Source organism: Polypterus senegalus, chromosome 18 (assembly GCF_016835505.1).
Source record: "Polypterus senegalus isolate Bchr_013 chromosome 18, ASM1683550v1, whole genome shotgun sequence".
In the NCBI taxonomy this organism is placed as follows: domain Eukaryota; kingdom Metazoa; phylum Chordata; class Cladistia; order Polypteriformes; family Polypteridae; genus Polypterus; species Polypterus senegalus.
Genome location: NC_053171.1, coordinates 6,364,460 through 6,376,712, shown reverse-complemented (window position 1 = coordinate 6,376,712; position 12,253 = coordinate 6,364,460). Strand labels below are relative to the sequence as shown.

At 44.8% G+C, this 12,253-nt stretch overlaps 1 protein-coding gene across 3 annotated transcripts in view; it reads left to right on the top strand.

Annotated features, from left to right (window-relative positions):
• The first annotated feature begins 5,963 nt into the window (after nt 1–5,963).
• The window catches only part of heatr5a (HEAT repeat containing 5a), a 157,686-nt gene continuing 151,396 nt past the window's right edge, over nt 5,964–12,253 (top strand). For all 3 annotated transcript variants that reach the window (XM_039742071.1, XM_039742072.1, XM_039742070.1), the window contains exon 1: nt 5,964–6,126. The gene's annotated coding sequence lies outside the window, so the exon portion shown is untranslated. The remainder of the gene's footprint in view (nt 6,127–12,253) is intronic.

Genomic DNA, 12,253 nt, shown 5'->3' with positions numbered 1-12,253 from the left:
ACTTCTTTTGATGACGTTTCTTTTTCCTTATCATACTGCTAAGATTGGAAAATATAGAGTGGCAATATATGTAAACCCTTTGGAATGATGTGGTGTTCTGCGTTAATCGGTCATAAAATGCGATCTGAGGTTCATCTGAGTCACACGTTCAGACAAACACAATGTGCTTAAGCCAAAAACGCATTTGTCTTTCATGTCTTTAGTGAACACGCCCATCTAGTGTTAAATTGGTACCTCAATAGCAGCCCCAAAACGGTTCTGAACAAATAACGGATAACTTGCCCCAAAACCACCAAACATCTCACCCGTCTCACAGCTCCATCATCTTCCCCCGAGCTCACATGTATGTGCACCTTGCTGCCCTGCCTTACAATCTTGACCCTTCTTTGTAAGCGGCACTCCTGTACATCGATAAGAGGAACTGCCCTAACCCAAACACAGACGGGCAGGACATGAGTTCCAGTCCAGCACACACATTTATTGGCAGTTTGGGAGCGTTTCTTCTTCGCTTCCCAGAGCACGGTACTCAGACGATTCACAGTCCTCTTTTCCTTCCTTTCTTCCTTCCTCTCTTCTCTTCCATCCTTCTGCCTCCACTCCCTCTCGGGTAAGCTTCGTCCCCCTCCTCCCATCTCTAGCACCCCAAATGGAGTGAGGCATCTCATTTTAAGCAGTGTGACGATGTGGGTTCTGGCTCCACACTCCCTTTGCTATTGGAAGCACTCGAACCCCACACCGTCGATAATGCAACCGAGTGAGCTAGTCAGTGAAGGCAAATAAACAATTGAGCAAGGGGAAGGTAGAAAGTGCAAAAGTGCTTTTATTAAAAACCAACAACAACAGTGTTCAAATAAATAGTGCAGTTCTTCAATAAATAAATAATCCATTAAAAGAACATGTGGAGGTTAAAAATCAATAAGAAAAAAAACAATCCTTTAAAACGAGAGGTTAAAATCTTCTTATGGAAGCAGTCTTAAAAAAACAACAAACAAATCTGGTGCTTTTCTGGTAGCGTCTCTGTTAGCGTCTCACCTGCTTATCCCGTTTGGGCTTCGCAGCAGGCAAGACGCTCTCTGCAGCTGCCCTCCTACATCACACATTCGAGACTGGAGACCTCCCGATCCCTGGCTCCGGTATGGCACTCATCCCAGTCCCGGAGAACTTGGTTTCCCACAACGGCCAGGTCGCTCACGTTGGGGATTCCCACCACCAAGTCTCCCGACTTCCGCTGCCTTTCAATGGCCTCTCTGCGGCCAGTCGCCTTCCCTGGTCACTCCCGCTACCTGATCGCTCAGCGGGAGCGACATCAACACAAACGCCTGGGTGTCGGCCTAACACCCAGCTTCCACGCAGCTGTCCACGCGCTCATTCGCGCGCCGTCCGCTCGCTCTTCGCGGCTCTCTCTCTCTTTCACCGACCTGCTTCCTCTCCTGCTCCCGGTAACCTCCGTCCTCTCCTTTCCTTTCTCTCTCCACTTTTTTTCCCACCGAACGTTTCTTTCTCCCCCTTTAAAACCGACTCGCGCTTCTTTTTAAAATGAAGAGGGACACAGCAGCTGCAGCATTAGCCACGGGACAATCATGAATGTGGGCAGTTCCTCACCTGTGCACTAGGTGAGAAACGCCCACACCCTACGGATCGTCCCGCGGCCCACTATGGCCCAACGTCCCCTCACTAAGCCGCGAGCACATCGATTATTTATTTAAAATGAATGGCCTTTTGCTCAACGAGCTGTGGACCCATAACACCACAAGCAGGTCCTGGGATTATTCCAGGTGGCTCATCAGTATTACCTGGAGTCTCTCCCAGGTGTGGTGGAACTCCACTATAGGGCTTTACAGCTCCCCCTAGCAGCCCCCATGGAACCCAACTCCAACTCCCAGCATACCCTGGGGAATCCGTGGTGCCACAGCCGCCCAGGAGAGCTGCCCTCTAGTGTCCCGGGGAAAGTATTGCCTTGCCGATGCTCTCTCCCTCAGTCCTTCCATACAGTTTGCGTCCCGACCAGATAATGGACGTGGGCACCTGTCACAGTGCCCCTCCCACAGCTGGGCCTTATTGGATGAAGCATCTTGTCCCACGAGGTCTATTGTCCTCCACAATGGGGAGTCAATGCTGTCTGGACCAAAGCTCCATCCTGAAACAAATAAACAAGAAACAGACAGGGAGGCAGTACGCTGACACCCTCTCCAGGCATCTCTCGGCACCCTGTTAGGACAGCAGCTCCACCGGTGGTCCACAAGGTGGCAGTCATAGCACTGCCATTCCCCTCCTCTTACCCATACCCCACGGGAATCCATGGTGCCACACCTGCCCAGGAGAACTGCCCTCTAGTGTCCCAGGGAAGGTACTGCCTTACTGATGCTCTCTCCCCTGGTCCTTCCATGCAATTGGCGTCCTGGCCAGGTAATGGCTGTGGCCGCCTGTCACAACATATATATATATATATACACACACTAAGGGGATCCCCCTTGCTCGCTTTGCTTAAACCCCCAGGCCTGTGCTAGATGGCAGTCATTTCGCGTCTCTGCCGCTCGCGTTGTGAAGAGGTGGGCTGAACCCAAGGAGACACGGTTGCTCCACTGAAACCCCCTCTTAAACGGTGATACAATGGGAAACAAATGCAGTTTTTTTTTTTTACCTCCTTTTTGCTCCATCAGCTGCCGGCTTGCTGCTGCTGCTGGGCCGTGTGATCTGCATCTCACACGGTTTTTCGAACATTTGAAAGTCTGTACAGCAGCTGACTTTGTCATCTACTCTTTGTCTTTTATTTCTGGCCCTGGGCATGGTTAAATGTCTTGGCACAAAGTCTCGTCTTGTGGGATGAGTTCTTTATATTTTTTAGTTTATAATTTAAAAATGGAATAAGAATCTGAAAATCTAACAACATCACAGTAAAGTTTGATAAATTCTGAAAAGAATGATACCCAACATATATATGTAGGACATGATCGCTCCTCCGACTTAAACAATGATACAATGGGAAAGAAATAGTTTTTTTTTTTTACCTCCTCTTTGCTCGATCAGCTGCTAGATTGCTGCTGCTGCTGTGCCGCGTGATCTGCATTTTGCATGGCACACTTCTGTCATATCACCTCTGTCCATATATTTGATCTCTTTTCGCTTTTACCTTTTCATCAATATCACATTGAATTTTGATTCCGTGTTTGGAATCACGTTGTGACAACGCAACATATAACTTCCTGAGAGTGAATATTGTTTCTTTCTCTGTACAAGAAATGTGTCTGACATAACCACGCAGGACATAAGCTCCTGTCTCACTGGGCTTCTGGCCCCGGGCATGGTTACATCGTTTGGCACGAAGACTCATCTCGCAGGATGTGAAAGTGTCTCTGAGACAATCACGTCTTGTCTCCTTCCAAGATTTTTTTTTTAATAGAGAAATAGAGAGATATTTTGTCTTGTGCATAGGAGACAATTTAAAGACGAGAAACCACAGACAATCATAAAGAGTTGGGGCACCAATACAAACCCCGTATAACTAAAAACAAAATGCATGTTATTAACACGTTAAAATAAAGATGTCTACTCCAAGATGGTGGAATTTCCTGTGAAAAGGACTTCTGGCAGAAGGGAGCGGGTCCAGGTGGACAGACACCAGATGTGACATGGAGGGTGATAAATTCGTCAATCTTCCGGTCTGTAGAGGGAACAACAACAACAACATTTATTTCTATAGCACATTTTCATACAAACAGTAGCTCAAAGTGCTTTACATAATGAAGAATAGAAAAATAAAAGACACAGTAAGAAAATAAAATAAGTCAACATTAATTAACATCGAATAAGAGTAAGGTCCAATGGCCAGGGTGGACAGAAAAAACAAAAACAAACTCCAGACAGCTGGAATAAACAATAAAATCTACAGGGATTCCAGACCATTAGACTGCCCAGTCCCCTCTGGAAGAGATAGAGGAAGAGATAAGATGTTAGTAAACATCGCCATCTTGGTTCTGGCAGGGAATTACCGTCACCCAAGCCTTTAAGCTGTCCTCAATGCACACGCGTACAACACCATGAACCCTAAATTAAAGTCAAAGAAACATGACGGTTAATTTGAAACATGGAGGTCAAAAGCAACAAGTTCACTACACTAAAGACTTAGGGATTTATCCACAATCCCAGATAGGGATGTGATGTCAGTGCTGACCATTCTCCCTGTCTCATCATGGACGTCACGAGCTGCATACTTTCCTAGACCACATAGCAACAGAAAACATCAGAAACCATCAAACTGGTTAAGAATGCCTGTAGTGAATGTCAGGGGATGGCTGAGTGAAGAGGTGCACCAAGCTGGAGATTGAGGAGACGAGGCCCAGACGGAGGCCGAACAAGACCAGGTTGGAGTTGGTGTGGGGTGATATGTAAAGAATGGCTCTCATGCACAAAGGACATTAAGGACTGTGAAGAGGGGAGGAAAAAAGATTTGGGAGGCAACCACTAACCCGGGTCAACCCAGAAAATGACCTTTAAACTAATGGGGATTAAGGGCTCCCTGAGCCCATACTTCCACATCAGATGCTTACTTCTTGAATTTGGTGCGTTATAAGAAATCAACGAGGCATCAGGGCCGTTCTTTTGTTCACATTAAACCTCTGCAGTGGGGCAGATGCCGGCTCAGGTTTGCTGTGCTGGTTGTCGTTGTGTAGAGGCGACCATAGCGCTCAGCAAGTAAAGCCTAAATGACGCTGCCCTGAGGCTGCTGCCGCTGTCAGTACGGCTACAGTCGCTTTGACATGTGGTGCTCCTTTGTGGCTGTGGCCGCGACATGGAAACTGTTCCTGTATAAGTGACACAGTGAGGTAAGGGGAGAACAGCTGTTGGCCTTGGAGGGTGGGGGTCTCCATACTTTACTTTTTTATTTTAGGGGGAATTCATGCTCCACTCTTAATGGGAGGGATATCAAATTGGATAGATAAAAAGATCAGGGGCTTACCAATATTATTTTTGTACATTTACAAAAAAAAAAAAAAGATCAGGGGCTTGGCGTAATAGAACAGGGGCTGGTGATGGATGCCTCTTTGTGTTGCCATTTGACCCATTGGTGTCAGAGCACGTGGGCCTCCAGAAACACACGTGGACATTATTATCATATTTCTGGGTATGCCTCTTAATTTTCAGATGACGGTGCCCTGGTGGTTTCCTGTGTCTCCGTCTCCCATCCAAGTACTGGCCGGGCCCAAACACACTCACCTTATATGCAACTTACCTGCTCTGAGCTGTTTATGCTGTGGCTGATGATGGAAAGCCATTATATTGCCAATTACTTCACAAGATATTGTACATAACGTGCCTAAAATGCAAGGGTGCCAATAATGTGGCTCACAACTGTACACCATGATTGTGAAGAAATAGAAATTTCCCCAGATAAAGTAAGTTCTATCTATTTAAGTACCAAACCTTTTATTTGTGCTGTGTAAAGTTTACAGAATAGAAGGCAGGGAAAGGCAGTCAGACCCGCAGAGGGGCAGGCGAGGAATCCGCCCAGAACTGCAGTAGACAGTGACAGTAACCATTTGATGATTGCTGCCTTTAAAATGTAATTAAAATACCATCCGGATTGTCAGCAAATCGATTCTCCATTAGTCAACGAGCCGATGCCCGGCCGCGCAGCCGTCCAATGCATCTGCGCAGCTTTCTGCTCGAAAGGCTCACAACTGCGCACGCGCTGCAGTAGTTTCTGTTCTGCTGCGCAGACTGGATCGAACATTTCGCGGGGTATCTTATATTACTAGTACGATTTCGGGAAGCCTTCCGGTTTGCTTCAAGTAGTTCTCACTGCCAAATCCGAATTTTTTTATTTCATGATCTCAATTAAGAATTCGCAGCGAACAACGTAGAATATCGTCTCGTTCAATCAGAGATGTCTGCTCGACACTCGATTGCGCACACCTGACTCGCGAGGTTTGTGCTCCATTTGTTTTCCTTTGAGCGGCGGCGGCGGTGGCGGTGTTGTTAGTGCGCGCGCTCAGTCACCCGCCCGCGGGTCTGCTTCAGTCAGCCAGTGAGCGGTTCAGACGGGCAGCTGTAGCCGCTCAAGTGCTCTCTCTGGTTTGTCATCTGACAAGGAATTCCTTCAGTAACATCTGCGCCTCTAGCTACGCGGTAAGTACACTCTCGGGCCTGTCCATTGTGGTCAGTTCTTGTAGACTGTGTGGGGTTCTTGTCTCCCGCGTGCATTAGAATAAAAAAGGAGTGGAAACTGAGAGCGAGTTCACCCCACGGAGCAGCGCGCACCAGGCCAGTCTCGCAGGTCAGTTTATAGACGGTGGGCGTTGTGAAGCGAAAGAATAATCAATAAACTTGATGTTGCCTATATAGTGGTATGTAAACTTATTTATTTATTTATTTACTTATTTATTTTTTTACTAGAAGCTTCTGGAGAGTGTGTGTTTCGTTTAAAGTCCACAAACTCCGGTGTGTCGTAACTCGTCGACTTCTTGTTTAGTCGATCACGTTAATAAATCTCACGAGCGCACACCTATCTGTCAATGAGAAAAAAAAAGCAACACAAAAGCTCTCCGAAGTCCCCGGCACTGTGTAGCCGACTCGGTCTCGCTCTGCCGCCTCCTCGCTGATGGGCTCGCATTTCCATTGCGCTTCTTCCATCATTGAATTAATAATGATGATGTTGGAGCTGCCGGTAAATGAGCCTCGCGCTGGATTTATTGCACTTGGCAGCGGATCGTTTTCGCTCTCCGACTGTTTTGAATAGTGTCGGATCGAGAGCACGGATACGATCATGTAATGTGGGTACTCGCGTGAGTTTTTGTGGAAAGTGAATTTTGATTTTTTTTTTTTTAAATGCGAAGGAGAAAGCTAAACAGGAGTGGCTTTTTCCTGATTGAATTTCCTATCAGTCATGCAACCTTGAACCGTAATGTGAACTGCTCTTTTACAATTTTAAGGATTTGACTTGTTTGGTTTTATAGACTTCTCAAGTTGCTGCCAAAAACCTTTTTTAAAGACTAGCAGTTGTATTTCACAATGTCCATCTTCTCTTCTCAACCCGCTAGGAGCTGCTGTAGCCCATTCCAATATCTTATTGATTTATGTAGCAAATTTCTTAATCGCAGCCTAATTTTCTGTGTGTAGAGTTTGCATGTTCTCTCCATACCTGTAGGAGTTTCCCTTCCCCACCCTGAAAGATATGCAGGTTAGATGGTCTGCCATTTCCTTGTTGCCTCCATGTGAGATTTAGCATGAATGGCCACTATGATGGACTGAAGTCCTCTCCAGAGGCTCTGGTTTTGGGATAGTAGGTGGACTGAAGCCCTGTCCAGGGGGTGTTTTGTTTTGGGATAGTAGGCACTGGCAGTCCTGAACTGGATTAATCAGGTTTGAGAGTGTTATCAGGCAGTGTGGTATAGTGGTTATGGCTTTGAACCCTGAGGTTTTAGGTTCAAATCCCGCCACTGACACTGTGTGACCCCGAGAAGGTCGCTTCACCTGCTGGTGCTCCAATTGGAAAACCAAAGGAAATGGAACCAATTGTATCTGAAATGTTTCAAGTTGCTTTAGATAAAAGTGTTGGCTAAATAAATACAAGCAAAACAAATTATTCTGTATGTATTGGAGTGATCAGAAAGCAGTAGAGCAGGTCTGTCAAATTCACGTCCTTCCAGGTACTTCCTACATTGGAGCAATTGTGACGTGAACAGGCCATTCAGTCCAACAGGCACATCCGTCATATTCGCATAGGATTTCCAACATAACGTAAAGTCGAGATTTGAGGTACGTAAGACCTACAGTACTCTGTACCAGTGTTTCCCAACCTCAGTCCTAGGGGCACACTGTGGCTGCAGGTTTTTGTTGCAGTCAGCTTCTGCTTTTAATTGGACTCTTGAGATAATTAAGCGATGTGTTATTTCCCAAGTTCTGTGTTTTGGGAACAATATAGAAAAAAAAAATACACACACACACAGACACACTGTGAGGCTGGCCGGGACGCCCCTGCTGCATATGTTCCGGGGGATCCACCATGGGAAGCTCAATACCTCCCCTGGGACGCTTGGTGGCAGCCTCCCTGGCCGACGGTGATTCCCCAGCCTCCTGCATGGCTCCATGGGAGATTTTCAATTGTCATTAATAAGATACAACGAAGGAGAAAATCTGCACAGAGAAAGGACAAAATATAATGAAATCAACAAAAGAGAGTCAATAGCAAAAGCAGAAATATTTCTAAATGTCTTATAAATGCAAAAATCATGCTGCTGTGCTTTTCTGAATGTAGAGTAAAAGAAAAATAGTACTAGCTAATTAAATGAGATCAGCGTTATCCGTTGTCACTGATTAGGAATCCAGTTGGAACAAAAACCTTCAGCCATAGTGGGCCACAGGATCGAGGTTGGGTAACACTGGTCTATACCACATTACAGAATTAGACTGAAGTGCGGAAAATATATTTTTGTTATCCAGTTTGTTCAGGTGATGTAAATGGATTTGGGGGTGTTGAATCTAAATCTGACGGCATAATTCAGCTTTCAAGAGCTGAATATTTAAAATGGGGAAAAAGAAAAACACCTTTTTAGAGGAAAAAGCAATACATTTTACTTACATAATTATTTTTAAATATAATTTACTTACCTTTTTAAACACTAAAGTAGTCACTTTGTATTATTTACCTCTTATAATTCTTTGAAAGCATTGCACAAAATGGATTTTTAAAGACACTTTGCTCCCGAATGCTAGCAAGGAAGAGAGAGAAACAACTCAACTTGTTCCTTGTATTTTTCCATGTTTGTATTCCCAAGGAAATTGTGGCACACGCTTTGCTTTTCTTTTCTAGTAACGGCAGGTTCTGTGTTCTTTTACTGTTTGCTTACCGGTTACCTGGACAAGACAATGGATGGGCCAATGTGACTTTGCGTATTTCAGTACAAACCATTTAAACAGCTTTTTCTTTTGTGTACCGTAAGAGCCATTTGCTAGTTATTTAAGTTCTATTAAATGTTTGCCTGTATATTAGTGCATAGTCTATGGGAGGTTCTTATAGCACTCACAAGCTGAATTGAATTGGTATATTCTGTTTCTTGTCCCACTGAACATTAGAACACTCTAGATGAGAATGGGCCATTTAGCTCTTCAAAGCTTACCAGTCCTGCCCACTTATTTCTTCCAAAAAAACATCAAGTTTTGAAAGTCCCTAAAGTCTTACTGTCAACCACACTACTTGGTCGCTTATTTCAAGTGTCTACACTTCTGTGTGTAAAGAAAAACTTCCTAATGTTTGTGTGAAATTTCCCCATCACAAGTTTCCAGTTGTGTCCCCGTGTTCTTGATGAACTCACTTTAAGGTGACCGTCTCGATCCACTGGACTGATTCCCTTCATAATTTTAAACTCTTCAATCAGGTCTCCTCTTAATCTTCTCTTGCTTAAAATTTAGATTAGTCTCAGTTAATGGCCTGCCTGGCCACGTGTAAGGCATGGAGGGCACACAGTTTTTAAACTGTGCCATAAGTGCTCAATAGTATGAAAGTTAACGTGCAGCGCCGTATGTTTAGAGCGTACTGAAGGTGAAGTAAAACATCAAGTTTAGAAACAACTGAAGTTTGACAAGAAAAGCTAAGAGACATTTTGTTCAATTTTTTTGCCTTTTATTTTATGTGTTTAACAGTCTTTTTTCTTTCTTATGTGGACTGCTTGCTTTGAATTTTCTCTAAATCTTTTAAAACAAACTGTTGGCACACGTTTGACCCGTGCTTGATCCTGCCTTACTCGCCAGCAGCTACATGTACCTTTAAAAAGGCATCTTTCTAAATATAAATTCCTGGCTGTTTTGTAGGAATAAGAACAGATGGGGAAAAAAGTATTGATTAAGCGCTAAAGTCTGTTTCCAGAAAGACTTTTTGTCTTTCAAGAAAGATGACCATTTTTCAGTTTGAAATATACTTCAAGTAATATTCTGAGCATGAATAATACTTATACTATAAATCAAACCTGCCATATCTAATCGCATTTAAGTTCTCCCACAGATAATTCAGGACTTGATTTTTAACGTATAATTTCTGGTATTTTATAATGTCGGTCATATAAGTCTAATGCGGAAAACTCCCGCTATTGGTCCAATAGATTATGATATGCTAACGCCAACCTGAGAGGGTAACCACGGGGCACACTGCCCTTTTTTTGTCTTCTATGTATTGTGCCAGCGTGGCCAAATGGTGATACCCGCACTATTCCGAAGCAACGTTTGTACTCTTTTGTGCATCTCATACACTTTTATTGTAAGAGCATCCCTTATCTACAATGGAGCGTTTGAACAGAAGAAAATATGAAGCTGGTTTTAAATTAAACGTCGTTGAAGTGGCAAAAGAAATTGGTTAGTGTGCTGCTGCAACAAAATTCGATGTGTCCGAGAAACTGGAACAAGATTGGGGGAGGGAAGAAGAAGAAAAAAAAATTAAATGTCGTATCTTTGAACAGGCGTACAAGTCGGGGTCTGATTTTATGATCGTTTTTTTGGGTTTCAAGACCCGACTTATACACAAGTATACAAGGTAAGTGTTTTGAAATACATTTTTTTCCAAAACCGCATTTTGACTGGTATTAGTGGGTGTGCTTAGACTGCACAAGATTTCACACTGACTGCTGGAATTGTACCAGTAATGCTTCTTATTTAAGGAAATATGTTTAGTTCTTCATGTGCTGTGAAGTAAATGACATCCATCCATGTTTTCCATCCCCAGCCTGAGCCACTGAAGTGTGAATACTTGTGGTTGAGCCACTAAACTGCAGTGTTTTAAAATATTTATTGTAAATAATTGTATTAAACCTGATGAGATATTTTATAGGTTTCTGTACCCTGCAAAGGACTGGCATACCATACACCACGTTTGCTTCCTACGTTATACCCAGTGCTGTTGTGATAATCGGTGGCAACCTGTGACCTTAAACGGTGTGCATTAAATCTGTCACTAGGCACATGGAGCATGTATACCTGTAACTTATGCTCAGTTCTTGTAACTTGATTGCACACTATGCACATTCCTCAGCTCTCCCTTGCTAGACATCACAAGATGAGTAATCGCCCACGTGCATGAGGATACCAACCCCACCAGGCAATTTCTTTGTAAAATAACACAATAATTATTGCTCAATAACTACATTCTTTTGCGAAATAACAGGTCAGGTCAGGTTGGGGAGCATGCACTGGTACAGCACGTTGCTGCACGCACCACATGACAAAACGGCTCAGGATCCTGGTTGGCAACCCCCCAGGCAGACACGCGGTCCAGTCCAACCCTCTGGAAAATAACCCTCTATCTGCCACAGCCAGGTGTTACATGGGGTCCCCTTGGCCTAGTCCAGCCACTCAGGTCTTCCAACAATCAGAATCCTGTGAGCCAAATTGCCCTCAGAGAATAGCGCCACATGGCCGTAGTGCAGTAACTGGCGCTCCCTCACAATGCAGGTAATGTGTGTCATTCGGGACTCCATGAACAACACAAAGTCCAACCAGCAGCCCCCGAGTATTCTCAGTAAAGACACATAAGGAGTCCAGTATTCGTCTCAGGTCACTGGGTAGTGTCCATGTCTCAGAAACGGGGCATCAGGGCTCTAAAGTCTTGGACCTTCGTCCTTTTGCTGAGATATCGGGAGCGCCACACACCCCTTTATGGTGACCCCATGCTCTCCCAATCCATCTACTGACCTCACAGGAAGAGTCACCCGAGACATGAATGTCACTGCTGAGGTAAGTAAACCTCTCGACAAGGTCGACACTCTCTCTGCAGACAGACACACTGCTGATGGCCGTGCCCAAGAGGTCATTAAAGACCAGGCTGTTGGTTTTTATCAGGACACTTGCAAGCCCAGACACTCGGACCCCTCACTCAGTCCTTCGAGACCCCTGATCAGAGCCTCCATTGACTCGGCAAAGATTACAGCATCGTCAGTAAAGTCAAGATCCGTGAATCTTTCTTCACCAACAGATGCTCCACAGCCGCTGGACCCCACGACCCCCCAACACCCAGTCCATACAAGCACTGATGGGAGTAGGAGCAGAACACGCCACTGACGAACCCCAGAATCAACTGGGAAAAACACAGAGGTCCTGCCTCCACTCTGCACAGGACTCACAGTCCCAGTGTACAGGCCGGCCGCCATATCCAGCAACCTCGAGGGTATCATGCGAACTCTCGGGATGTCCCACAGGGCAGCTCGATCAACTGAGTTGAACACTTTATGAAAATCGGCAAAGGCTGCAAAGAAACTCTGCCGATATTCGT